The sequence below is a fragment of the Chiloscyllium plagiosum genome, chromosome 17 (genome assembly GCF_004010195.1).
Source record: "Chiloscyllium plagiosum isolate BGI_BamShark_2017 chromosome 17, ASM401019v2, whole genome shotgun sequence".
NCBI lineage: Eukaryota > Metazoa > Chordata > Chondrichthyes > Orectolobiformes > Hemiscylliidae > Chiloscyllium > Chiloscyllium plagiosum.
In genome coordinates this window covers 35,568,973-35,580,727 of record NC_057726.1, presented here as the reverse complement: position 1 = coordinate 35,580,727, position 11,755 = coordinate 35,568,973, and the positions used below count along the sequence as shown (strand labels likewise).

Sequence of the window (11,755 nt, the reverse complement as noted above, 5' to 3'; positions counted from 1 at the left end):
TAGACTCAGTACAGAGGCTACACAACGTTGGTGGCCAGTGTTTCAACTACCAGTCTCTCCAAATAGTGACCACCTGTCTGGGAGTGAGTAGCATGCTGATGCTAATTTCAAGTACAACACAATTGGATACTCACCAGTTAATTTCAAGGTCAGTACTGTTGAAGCCGTAAAGCGAAACTTGAAAGACATCAGGAGACATTTTCAAGGCTTTAGCGACACTCAAGCAATATTTATTTCTGGAATACTCAGAGAACTTCGGGCTGCTCCATGTTATTGAACAATTTGGAAAGTCACTTATGTAAAGAGAATACCTGGTTACAAGGATCTGTCTCACGTTCTTCCTTGGTCGAGACAGGAATAGAGGGAGGACAAGGAGTTAGGCAGAGCAGGCATAGGAGTAAAGGACTGGTAGGACAGAAGGACGGGGGGAATTCCTTACTCATTGCAGGTACAGGACCAGCCTGTGTGTCTGGACCTCCTGTACCATGATCTCCAGTGCTACAGCTGGCAATCTATATACCTTCTCCTTTGGCCCCTGTGGTATCCAGCATTGTGTAGGTAATGCTGCCTGACCTGCTGTGCTTTTCCAGCACCACTCTAATCCAGTATTGTATGCCAACCAGAGCACACAACATCTTTATGTTCCTGGTCTAGAACCTCCAGGCATGTAATTAGCAATGCGGATAAATATGTGAAATCTGGCCTTTCAGACAGGCTAGTCTTGTTCGAACTTCACCCATTTAATGGCTATTTTCACACTTTGGCTGAAATAACCCCTCGCTCACCTCCAGTATTTGTTGTGGCATGACATTTTACCCAGATTACAATGCCATCAACTTGCCTTTACTTAGTGTCCCTAACATTGGAAACTTTCCCAAAATGCTTAACAGTTTTGCAGTGGTACAGGACAGCTCTGAAAACTGCTCCCCCCGCTTTTACCAGAATTGAGTTTGCCTCAAAACTTCCCACTTCAGTATGAACCATACTCGAGGCATCATGGTGGCTCAGTGGTTAGCACTGCTGCCTCACAGTGCCAGAGACCTGCGGTTCGATTTCAGCTTCAGGTGACTGTCTACGTGGAGTTTGCACATTCACCCTTTAGGTTTCCTCCAGGTGCTCCGGTTGCCTCCCATAGTCCAAAGATGTACACGTAGGTGGACTGGCCATGCCAAAATTGCCTATAGGCTAGGTGAATTAGCCATGGGAAATTCCTGGGTTACAGAGATGGGGTGCGTCTAGGTGGGATGCTCTTAGGAGGGTCGGTGTAGACTCAATGGGCTGAATGACTTGGTTCCACACTCTAGGGATTTCAAGGTGGGTATACCATGGTAGCATGGTGTTGGTGCATGAAAGCTACAACAAATAAATTATGACCATTATCCATAACGTTTGTCTGTGATGTGCTGTAAAGGTCATGCAAATAAAGTCATGGAGTTATTCCGCATAGAAACAGGGCATTCGGCTTACCATGTCTATGCTGACCAACAAACACCAAACTATGCTAATTCCATGTACTTGCACTTGCTCCATAGCCTACGATGGCCTGGAATTTTAACTGCTTGTCCAAATGCTTCTGAAATGTTGCAATAGTATCTGTCTCTACCACCCTCTCAGGCAGCATGATCCATATTTCTATCCTCTTTGGGTGAAAAACTTTCCTCAGATCCCCCTAAAGCACTTACTCCCCACCTTAAACTTATGCCCTCTTGTCTTAGATACATCTGCTACTAGGAAAAAATTCCCATAACCTACCTCAATCAGATCCCCCCCACGGTCCCCTTTGCTACAGGGAAAACAAACCCAGCCTATCCATGCTTTCCAAATAACTGAGATTTTCCAATCCAGGCAACATCCTTGTGAATCTCCTCTGCACCCTCTCCATTCCAGGCCTGTCCTCCCAATAGTGTGGTGACTAGAACTGCATACAGTATTCCATCTGTGGCATGACCAATGTTCTACGGAATTGCACCAAGACTTCCTTTCTCCTGTATTCCCTGGCCCGGCTAATGAAGGCAGGCGCCCTGTATACCTTCTTCACAGCTTGTCTATCTATGCTGACACTTTCAGGGATATATGGAATTGTACACCAAGGTCCCTTTGTTCCTCAGTACCCCCTAGGGATTCACAATTCATTCCTCCCTTATGTGACCTCCCAAAGTGCACCACCTCATACTTATCAGGATTAAGTTTGATTTGCCATTGCTCTATTCAATTTACCAACTGATGAATATAGCTTCAGATGATTCTCCTCACTATCAACACTGCCCCCCGATTTTCATGTCAACTGCAAATTTACTAATCATTCCTTCCCCATTCACATCCAAGTCATTAATGTATATAAAACACAGCAAGGGTCCCAGCATCAATTCCTGTCATACACTGTCGGTAACAGAATTACAGTCTACAAAACAACAAATACATTGAATAATGTTTTGACCAAAGAATATCCCTGCAAGTAGATGATGTAAGAGAAAAGAATATCTGCCAAGCACCATCCCCTCTTCCCTGACCTTCACTGCCCCTTCCAAACAGTCACAAAATTAAGAGGAACATTTATCCATATCCAGCATGAGGGGAAGTACTGCTGACACACTGTTTAAATGTGAGAAACATTGACATATTCTGAATTTAAAAAAACAGTAACAAACATGACTCAGATCACTAGAAGTTACAATAATACAACAAAAAGCAACTAGAAGGGACTGCTGATTATTATTAAATTCAACCATGGAAGCTTCCTCATATTCTTCATCTGTCTTCTCCGATGCCTGCTTTATATCTCATTGCATATGATGTCCTCCTAACAATTCATGTCCTATGAGCTGCTTTGTGTCTTCCTTGATCACCTGCTTGTTTTTCTAGCATGCTTACTGCATTGCCTTGCCAATAAAAGTCAGTCCATATAAAAGAGGGCCGAAAATCATCAGCCATTCCCTTATTGTAAATGATTTTTGGCATATTCACAAGCAAAATAATGAAGGTGGTTCATGCGTTTATACATCACAGACCATATTTTATCAATAAATGATTGTCACAGACCTTTATGTCCCTGTTCAGAGCTGTAATCTTCCTGCTTCGCATATAATATGTGTTGTTCTGACAGACAGGCATTTAAGATGTTAATTAAGAAATCACTAGGAATCATATGAACTCCAGTCCATTGAAAAAAAATACAACATTGAATATTTGTGCACAGCAGATATGGTCAGCTTCAGTTTTAATGGAATATTGGTGTAAAGTCTTATGTTCCAAAATTTGCACTAAAAACCATTGTGAGCAGCAAAATTATTCTTTTCACATTTACAATCATATAGATTGCTGTAATTGATCATCTGGTTGTTTAATGAATATTTTGTGCGCATTTTTTATTATATATGTGCTTCATATATGAGAGAATCTGATCCATGTTTTAAACAGTTTAATCACCAATGACATTGTTTCCTGAAATTCTACATCAAATTACATTATATTTAATATCTGCCTTGTTATGGAAGCAAGCAAATGAAATAAAGGGAGGGTTTGATTTTGGAACAAAGAATAAGGAGGTTGTAGTGTTTCTTCTAAAATGTCAACCATGGGGTACTAGAGGTAATGAAAATCAAATTCCTTAGCAAAGGACTATTTACCAATTGGAGACAATCGGCTTGTTTTCTTGGAATCTGGAGTAGTAAATATGAAGGATAACAGCTACCACAACTTTACTGTTTCTACGTACACAATTACTTATTGTTTAAAAAGTGGCTGTTGGTGTTTGCTGCTCTATCACAGCAACAATACAAAATAATGTTTGCCCCTTCATGTCCTTCAATGTAACATCTTTTATTGAAAGTCTGTGACTGTTGTAAAATTGCCAATTTACAGTACAACGCCTTGTTTGGAAAACAAGAGACTGTATCAACACTGTAATTATAACACATAGAAGAAAACTTAACCCTGAATTAATGTGCAATCTAGAGCTACATTCATCAAATTAAGTTTTTCCACATTTCCTTGTTCACAGGGTACTTTTAAGTTCAGGGACAGAGAGCATGTCTTCATTAGAAACATTAACATTCACAGGCTGTAGTAAATTTTGACAGTGAAAAGGTCTCTGTAACCTTTAGTTGTGCAGAAATTTACTTCCCAGGAAAATTACAGCTGGCACTGTCTTAATTAATGCTAGCTTTCTTGCCTGAAAGTTGTGGGGTTGTCAGTAAAACAGAAGAAAAAACTGAACTAAAAGGCTAGACACAAAGGTATTGAACACTGAAACTGAAGCTATCATACTTCACTGTATTTATACTGTTTGCAGAATTATGAAGTGGTGGAAACATTACAATATCTCATTTGTGTTTGTAACTAGCATTTATGCACTACAGTTAATGCATGCAACACCTTTAGATAATTTCCATTTCCTTTGTAAGATCAAATTAAAAGCTTGAAATACACAGTAATTCACGCAGCATCTATGGAGAGAAACAAGTTATGGTTCCAGGTCAGTGACATTTCACCAGTTTTTCTTTCTAATCAAAGCTCATTGACCTGGACAATCATTAACTCTATGATTTGCTGACATTCTCCAGCATTGTTTTGGTTTTATTTCAGATTTACAACATTATTTTGCTTTTGTTTGACAAGATCTTGTGGCACAATCCTGAAGTGATCTGCTGAGGTTTGGCTGCTTTATGTGAGCCATTCAGCAAAATGGAGGAAACAGACAAAGCAAGATGCTGGAAATCTGAAATAAAAACTGAAAATGCAGCGGTAAACTCAACAGGTCCAGCAGTGGAGAGCAAAACAGATGCTGTCAGTCCTGCTGAATTTCTCCAGCGTTCTCTATTTTTATGGTCAAATAATTGATATTGTGCAACCATCTGTGAATTTTTTACAAATGTGAGTTTTACATTTGTCCCAAGCTGCTTCATTTCTGAATGTTGGATGGAAGTGATTCAATTTAGTTAAAAAATATGAGAAAAACATACTGGTTAACCAGTTAGTTGATTTACAAACATGTTTAAGAACACCCTTCTATTGTTCCTTTGTGCGAGAGTGGAGGCTGACAGCTGATTAACATTGACATCAATAGGGGATGAGTTTATTTCCCCTAATAAAATCCATTATGCTTTTAAAAATCATTTCAGTGGGGCTTGCAGGGGCAGATGCCTTAAGCATATATCCTTTCACTGTGGAACCAGGGTTTCATTTCTGGAATGATAGTTTTTGTTCTTTTTTCAGTCTATGGAACCTATGTGAGGAAACAGACCAATATAAATCCACAAGCAATTGGCAAACACACCCATGAAGGTCACAAAGGTATGGCAAATGAAACGGTCACACTGGAACAAAAAGAATGGTTTTGTTTTATTCATTCATGGGATGGATGCATTGCTGGCCAGGCCAGCATTTATTGGCCATACCTAATTGCCCATGAGGCAGTTAAGGGACGACCACATCGCTGAGGTTTGGAATCACATATAAGCCAGACCAGGCAAGGCTGGCAGATTTCCTTCTAAACAGGGCATCAATAAAATCATTATAGCCTTAATTCAACATTTTCTTTCTACTGAATTCAAATTTCACTACCTGCGCTGATTGGGGGTGGGGGCGGGGGGGAGACAGGATTTGCTGCAAGTTAAGACAAAGGCAGCAAAGTTTTGGGCGACATCAAGTTTGCAGGTGGTAGAATGTGGGATACTAACCTGGAGTGGATCAGAGCAGACAGTTATAGAGATAACAAAGGCATGAATGTGGGCTACAGCAATAAGGAGTTCAGACAGCAGTGAAATCAGATGATGTTTCAGAGGTGGAAATAGGTTAATTTGGCATTGGCACAAATTTGAGATCAGTAGCTTATCTTGAGATCAAATGTGACAACAAGTTTGTGAACAGACTGGCTTAATCTCAGACTGTTTCCAGGGAAAGGGATGGAGTAGGTAACCAGGGTGGGGATGTTGAAGAAGGAGTCTAAAATAGTGGCTTCGGTCTTCCAATATTTAACTGGAGAAAATTTCTGCTCTTCTAGTATTAAATGTCAGAACACTAATCTGATAATTTGCCAAAATGTGGAAAGATTGAGGAGTTGATGGTGAGGTAGAGCTGATGTCACAAGCATATACATACGAAACTAATGTTGTGCCTTTGAATAATGTTGACAAGGGCAACATGTAGATGAGAAATAGGAGAGAACCAAAGTGAGCAGGTAAGAGCAGTCCCATGTGGAGAGGCATTGGAGGAGCATGACGTGGTTAATTGTGTTAAAGGCTGCAGACCAGACAAGGTGAGCTTGCCTTTGTCCAGTTCCATAGTGTCATTCATAACTTTGACTACAGTCACTTCAGCACTGTGGCAGGCTGCAACCTGATTGACAGATTTACACATCAAGTTCCAGGAAAGTTGAGAATGGATTTGACAAGCAATAACGTATTTGTGGACTTTAGAGAGGAAAGTGAAGTTGGAAAGGGGAGCTTGCAAGAATTGGGAGGTCAGAAGTTGTTTTTTTGAGGTTGGACAATAGATTTGAAAGAGAGGAGGAACATTTGCTGAAAAGATGTTCTCATTAAACCATTTTTCAAATTTGTATTTTTAAGGCATTGCAGGACCCAACCTTCCCCTCAATACAATAGGAGCATTCCTTTTTATCTCTGTTGTTAATAATCTGCCAATTAAATCACCATATGATTCCACTGCCCATAGTGACATTTATATTTGTAATTCACAAATCATTACTGCAATCTGAGAAACAGGGGGGGCAGTCACAACGAGATTGTCTTCCTGGTAGATAGCTTACTAGATGTGAACATTGGCTGGGCCTGTGGTGTTGTAGCCCTGCCTCTAATTGTCATATAATAAGGCTCTGCTTCAAGAGTCTAGCTTTGCTGAATTTGTCTTACAATCTATTTCTGTATCTTGTGACCCTTCTGAATATGAATTATGACATTTGTTGACATTTATATTTAAAATCTGTGCACTGAAGCTGGTTCAGATTAATTTTCAATGCATTTTCTTCACAGTATCACTAAACAGCTTGTCATATGTGTTTAAGTTGCAACCATTTGTCAATCCGGTAATCCGGCACATTGAGTTGCTATTCCCCGGCACAACTAACAACAATGTAATTCATTGACATTCATGGTTCCTTCAAGGGAAGATCCAATGTCAATAGACTGCAGGAGCTTCACAAGGGGAGCATAACTGGAAGATAGGTTAAGACAGAGTCAAACTCCACATTGCAGGAATTTGAGCGAGGTACAAGCAGAGTCCTCAGATTGGTTGGCTGGTTGCCTGCAGTTCAGAGTGAATGAATATAAATTTAAATAGAAATCCTATTTTGCAGATGATAAATATATCTTAACTACACCTGTTTGATCATCTAAGCTGTATTATCATGACATACTATTTTGATACACTCTACAGATGGTTAATTATCAGTGTATGTTATGTCTAATACTGACCGGGGTTCAGAGGTAATGGAGATAATGTTTATGTACTCTTCCCTGTGGGGCTAGCTTGTTCACACTGTTATACTTACATCTGAGCACTTGCAGTCCTGTTCCAACACAATTCCCACCAGTCCTCACTTTATAATTGGGGCTCCTTCTTGGATGGCCATTGTATCAGACAGCACCCTCATTAAAAGTTGAAAACTGGAATCTTTTAATGACTGAAGAACTTCAATAACATTGTTACCATGGAGAGTTGAGGAAGTGATGACGGCCAACAAGTATTTTTAAAGTACATTTTGGGATATGGCAAAATGAGGAATGACCTTCTGCGCTTCATTCAGAAAGTCTGGTCCAATCCTGAAACTGCCTCTTGTGTTATTCCTCACAGTTCGTATACCTTTAAAAGTCATTCTCATGATATAATCACTGTGTCAAAGCTTGTGACCTGAAGGTGTAAAGTTCTAAGCTGCCATCTTACCAAGCAACACATGAAACATGACACGCTAACAGATAACAAATACTCCTCAGCTCACACCTAAAGTTTAACATTATCCCAGGCACTGACGTATTTGTGAATGTAATGTATTTATATATTAATTAGTTGTAACATACATCTGTTGGATCCTTCAAAACCCAGCCATCTAAACCCAGTTTCTTATGTTATGAGGGGTAACATAAACATTGTTGCAGGTTATATATCCTGCTGGAGATAAAACCTACATCACTGCAAACCTCAATGACTTATTTGAATGCCAGTGCTGGTCCCTTCGTTGTCCAATTTTTGCCTGCAACCAACTGTCTGCTTCACTGTTTCATAATGTGGAGGTGCCAGTGTTGGACTGGGGGGAACAAGGTCAGAAGTCACACGACAGCAGGTTATAGTCCAAAAGGTTTATTTGAAATCACAACCTTTCAGAGCGCTGCCCCTTTGTCACTATTTCAGTTGGGCAACTGTCTGATGAGGCATGAACAAACTCTCGGAATTAAAAATGCTGGAACCTCAAATTGTTGCAGATGGGAGTGGGTTAATACTTGCTCCATCACCCTCTGATCAAAAATTGCTCCCCCACCCGTGTTTAAATCCTCCCAAACACCAAGAACTCATAGTAATGGCATTTAGACATTGATGTGGTTTTTGTATAGACAAGAAAATGTAACTGGTCCTATGAAATTGACATAAGTTATTTGCTTACAGCAGTTCTCAGGTATAATTACACCAGGGAAGAAGTAACCAGGACTGGGAGCAATGCAGTGGAGAGACAACATTGATGGGGAACCAAGAAAGGCTGATCACGAATCTTCTTATTTATAGCAAAAGCAGGATCTACGCATGTATAAATTAAAATTTAAACATTCCACTTCTGTTTATTCATGTTACTGATGAGATTGTCTGGGTATTTGGAGATACTAATGGCTATCACTTCAGTTAAGAATGTCATGCTACAGTTGTATAATGCTTTGGTGAGACCTCAGCTGAAGCTCTGTGTAGAGTTGTGTTCCCTTATTTAAGAAGGGATATTTTTGCTACAGAGGAAGTGCAACGAACGTTCAGCAGATTAATCCTTATGCTGCTGAGATTGTCTTATGAGGAGAGATTGAGGACACTGGACTGTATTCCCTACAGTTTTCAAGAATGGAATGTGGGGATGACCTCATTATTATTTACAACATTCTTACATGAAAGGGTGGATGTACATAAGCTTTACCCCTGCTGGTGCCTCAAAAACCCCAGGACATAATCTCAGCATAAAGAGTAGGTCATATAAAACCTAGGAGATGAGGAGAAACATCTTCACTCAGAGCATGGTAAATCTTTGGAATTCTCTAGCCCCAGAGGACTGTCGCAGCTCAATCATTGAGCAAGTTCAAATCTACAGATTTCTGGAGGCTAATGACATCAAGGCACAGAAAGTTAGTGGAATGGCACAGGGGTAATTAATCAGCCATAATCTAATTGAATGACAGAGCAGGCTTGATAGGCTGAATGGCCTACTCATCTTTATTTTTTTTTATTTTTATTTTTACTCATCTTGTTATGTTTCAAAGTAATATACCTAGTTCTAGCAGAAAAGCCTTGGATTTTTGACAGACATCAGTACTTGCTTAGCTTCAAGAGCTGGATTTTTCGATTTCTGACAGTAACAAAACATTAGGTGGCACATATTGAGGTAGCAAAATGCTAAGTTGTCAAGAAGATCAGTACCAGTTCCCCCAACCATTGTTGGAAGCCAATGATTGCGTTGGTACACATTGTGCAAAAGTCTTTTTTTACAAATCATTTCTACCTGAAGGAAAACAGTGAATGTGTATGGTAAACTGAGATATGTTGATTTAAGAGGTTGGTAAAGCATTAAAAATGAATTATTTCTTACGATATTGCAGACTATACAAGCTCATCACAACTTTGAGAACTCAGGACAAAGATACATCCAGTTCAGTTCATAAAAGACAAAAGAAATTCAGGATTTCTAAACATTTAGGCTCTAATTTTTCAGTTGATGCTGGCTCTTCATTGATCCTATTTCACAGGCGATTATTTCACAGTAGGTAGAATAAGCAGCAGGATTTTCCCTAAGACTGCACAGGACAAAGTTATAACACATGACAAGAACCTGCAGGACTACCTCACTGAAAAGATTCATCCAGGTATTCCAGGTATTTTGTCTTTTGTGGGATTGCTTTTGATTGGATCCTTTAGATAGAACAAAGTGTTTGTGTTGATGAACAAGAAAACATCCTTTGAGCGTGTGATCAGACTCTCCGGAAGCATTGACCTCTGGATATACTGCCACTTCTGGTTAGCTCATTGTTGGAAACAATTACTTTAATAAACAAAAAGTTAAATCATCATTTGATGAATTAGCATTTATTAAAGAAAATATAATAATCATCTTAAAAACATGTTTAAAGCTGATCAACTGTAGAAGTATACTCCTTTTGGGCCAAGTAATAATTTGATGACCCACACACAGAGATAATTTTATATGTGCCTTGTACTCACGTGCAGATCATGACTTATGTCAACTGTTCTTGCATCTGACATGCTGTGTAGCCGTTAATGTTAAGCTTTAACCATTCTAATTTTCACTTTGCTGCAGTAATGGAGTGGTTTTATGTAGAAATATAGACCGTGGCATTTTAAAAATGCTTTATTTCCCTTACCAGCCCAAAGTGAGCATTTCTATTCCAAGTCCCTATATCCAATAATTTTCCCTGTCATGATCAGTACACACTCTGTAGACTAGCTGTTACTTAACAGATGCCAATTACACATCATTAAAAAGATGCTTCTACACTCATTGTGATGTATTTGAGTCTTCTCACATATAAAATGTACAAATCATAGATTTCTTTAGCATGATCTCAGCGCTTGTAAATAGAGAAATAAGCATATTGTTTTGATTTTTTTCCAGTTTTCCTATACGTTGAGAATATTACAACTAGGGTTAGATTTTCATTTTGTCAGTCAGGGTTAAAACCAACACCACAGCTCTGCTGGCAGGTCAACAAAGAACAGAAACAAAATTCAAATGGTTTCAATTCTGGTGGCTGATTGGTAAGTCTAGTTTTAATCTTTGGCAACAAGCTGAGAAACTACCTTTTGCCTTCAGACATTTTAAATAAATAAACTGCTTCATAAAATCTCACAATAAAACAGCCCTCCTGACGTAATTTCTGTTGTCCTATTATTCTTAATGCCATTTTGTTAATTAATAAAATCTCTTTATCTGAAGCATTCGGGGCCATTTTTGATTTTTACCTCAAACTAGTGTAAATGTGTCAGATGCCCAAAGGCATATCAGGAAGCACCAACAACTTTTGTGTTCAGATTTCAGCAATTTAACATAGGCCAGTAATCTGGTACTCAATGAGCATGGGGATTTGTTATATTCTGGGGGTTGATGGTTGGAAATCTGTTGACTCCCTGCAAAAGCTAAGTTAGTGGATGCAGCAAGAGGGAAGGAGCAGCACAGAAAGTCCGTGAGGACCTGGTGATTAACTACAGTGTTTTTCTCAATCTAAAGAAATATTCTTGACATAAAAATTTCAATTCATTTCTGTGGCAACATCCAGTGTTCCCTTAAGGATACCCTGTCCATATATACCTGTAAATTACAAATGGGGTCCAAAAACTGGTGTAGATCATTATTTACAAATGTTAGCCATCTCAGAGGTGAGCATGCTGTCAAGTCATTTACAGGCTCATCCAAAATTCCCTCTGGCCAGCATTGGATATCCAATAGCAGCCAATGTGCTCCTCACCAAATGTCCTTCTCACTGTCTTCTTATTGTTCCACTGCTGGCTCTATGCTTTTTCGGTTTGAATCTGGCTG

General features: G+C 39.3%; 1 long non-coding RNA gene across 1 annotated transcript in view; it reads left to right on the top strand.

Moving 5' to 3' along the window:
• The window catches only part of LOC122558367, a 79,190-nt gene extending 68,081 nt beyond the window's left edge, over positions 1 to 11,109 (top strand). Inside the window, exons 6-7 of the long non-coding RNA XR_006314114.1 lie at positions 5,215 to 5,292; positions 8,617 to 11,109. This is a non-coding gene — a long non-coding RNA (uncharacterized LOC122558367). The remainder of the gene's footprint in view (positions 1 to 5,214; positions 5,293 to 8,616) is intronic.
• The last annotated feature ends 646 nt before the right edge of the window (positions 11,110 to 11,755 follow it).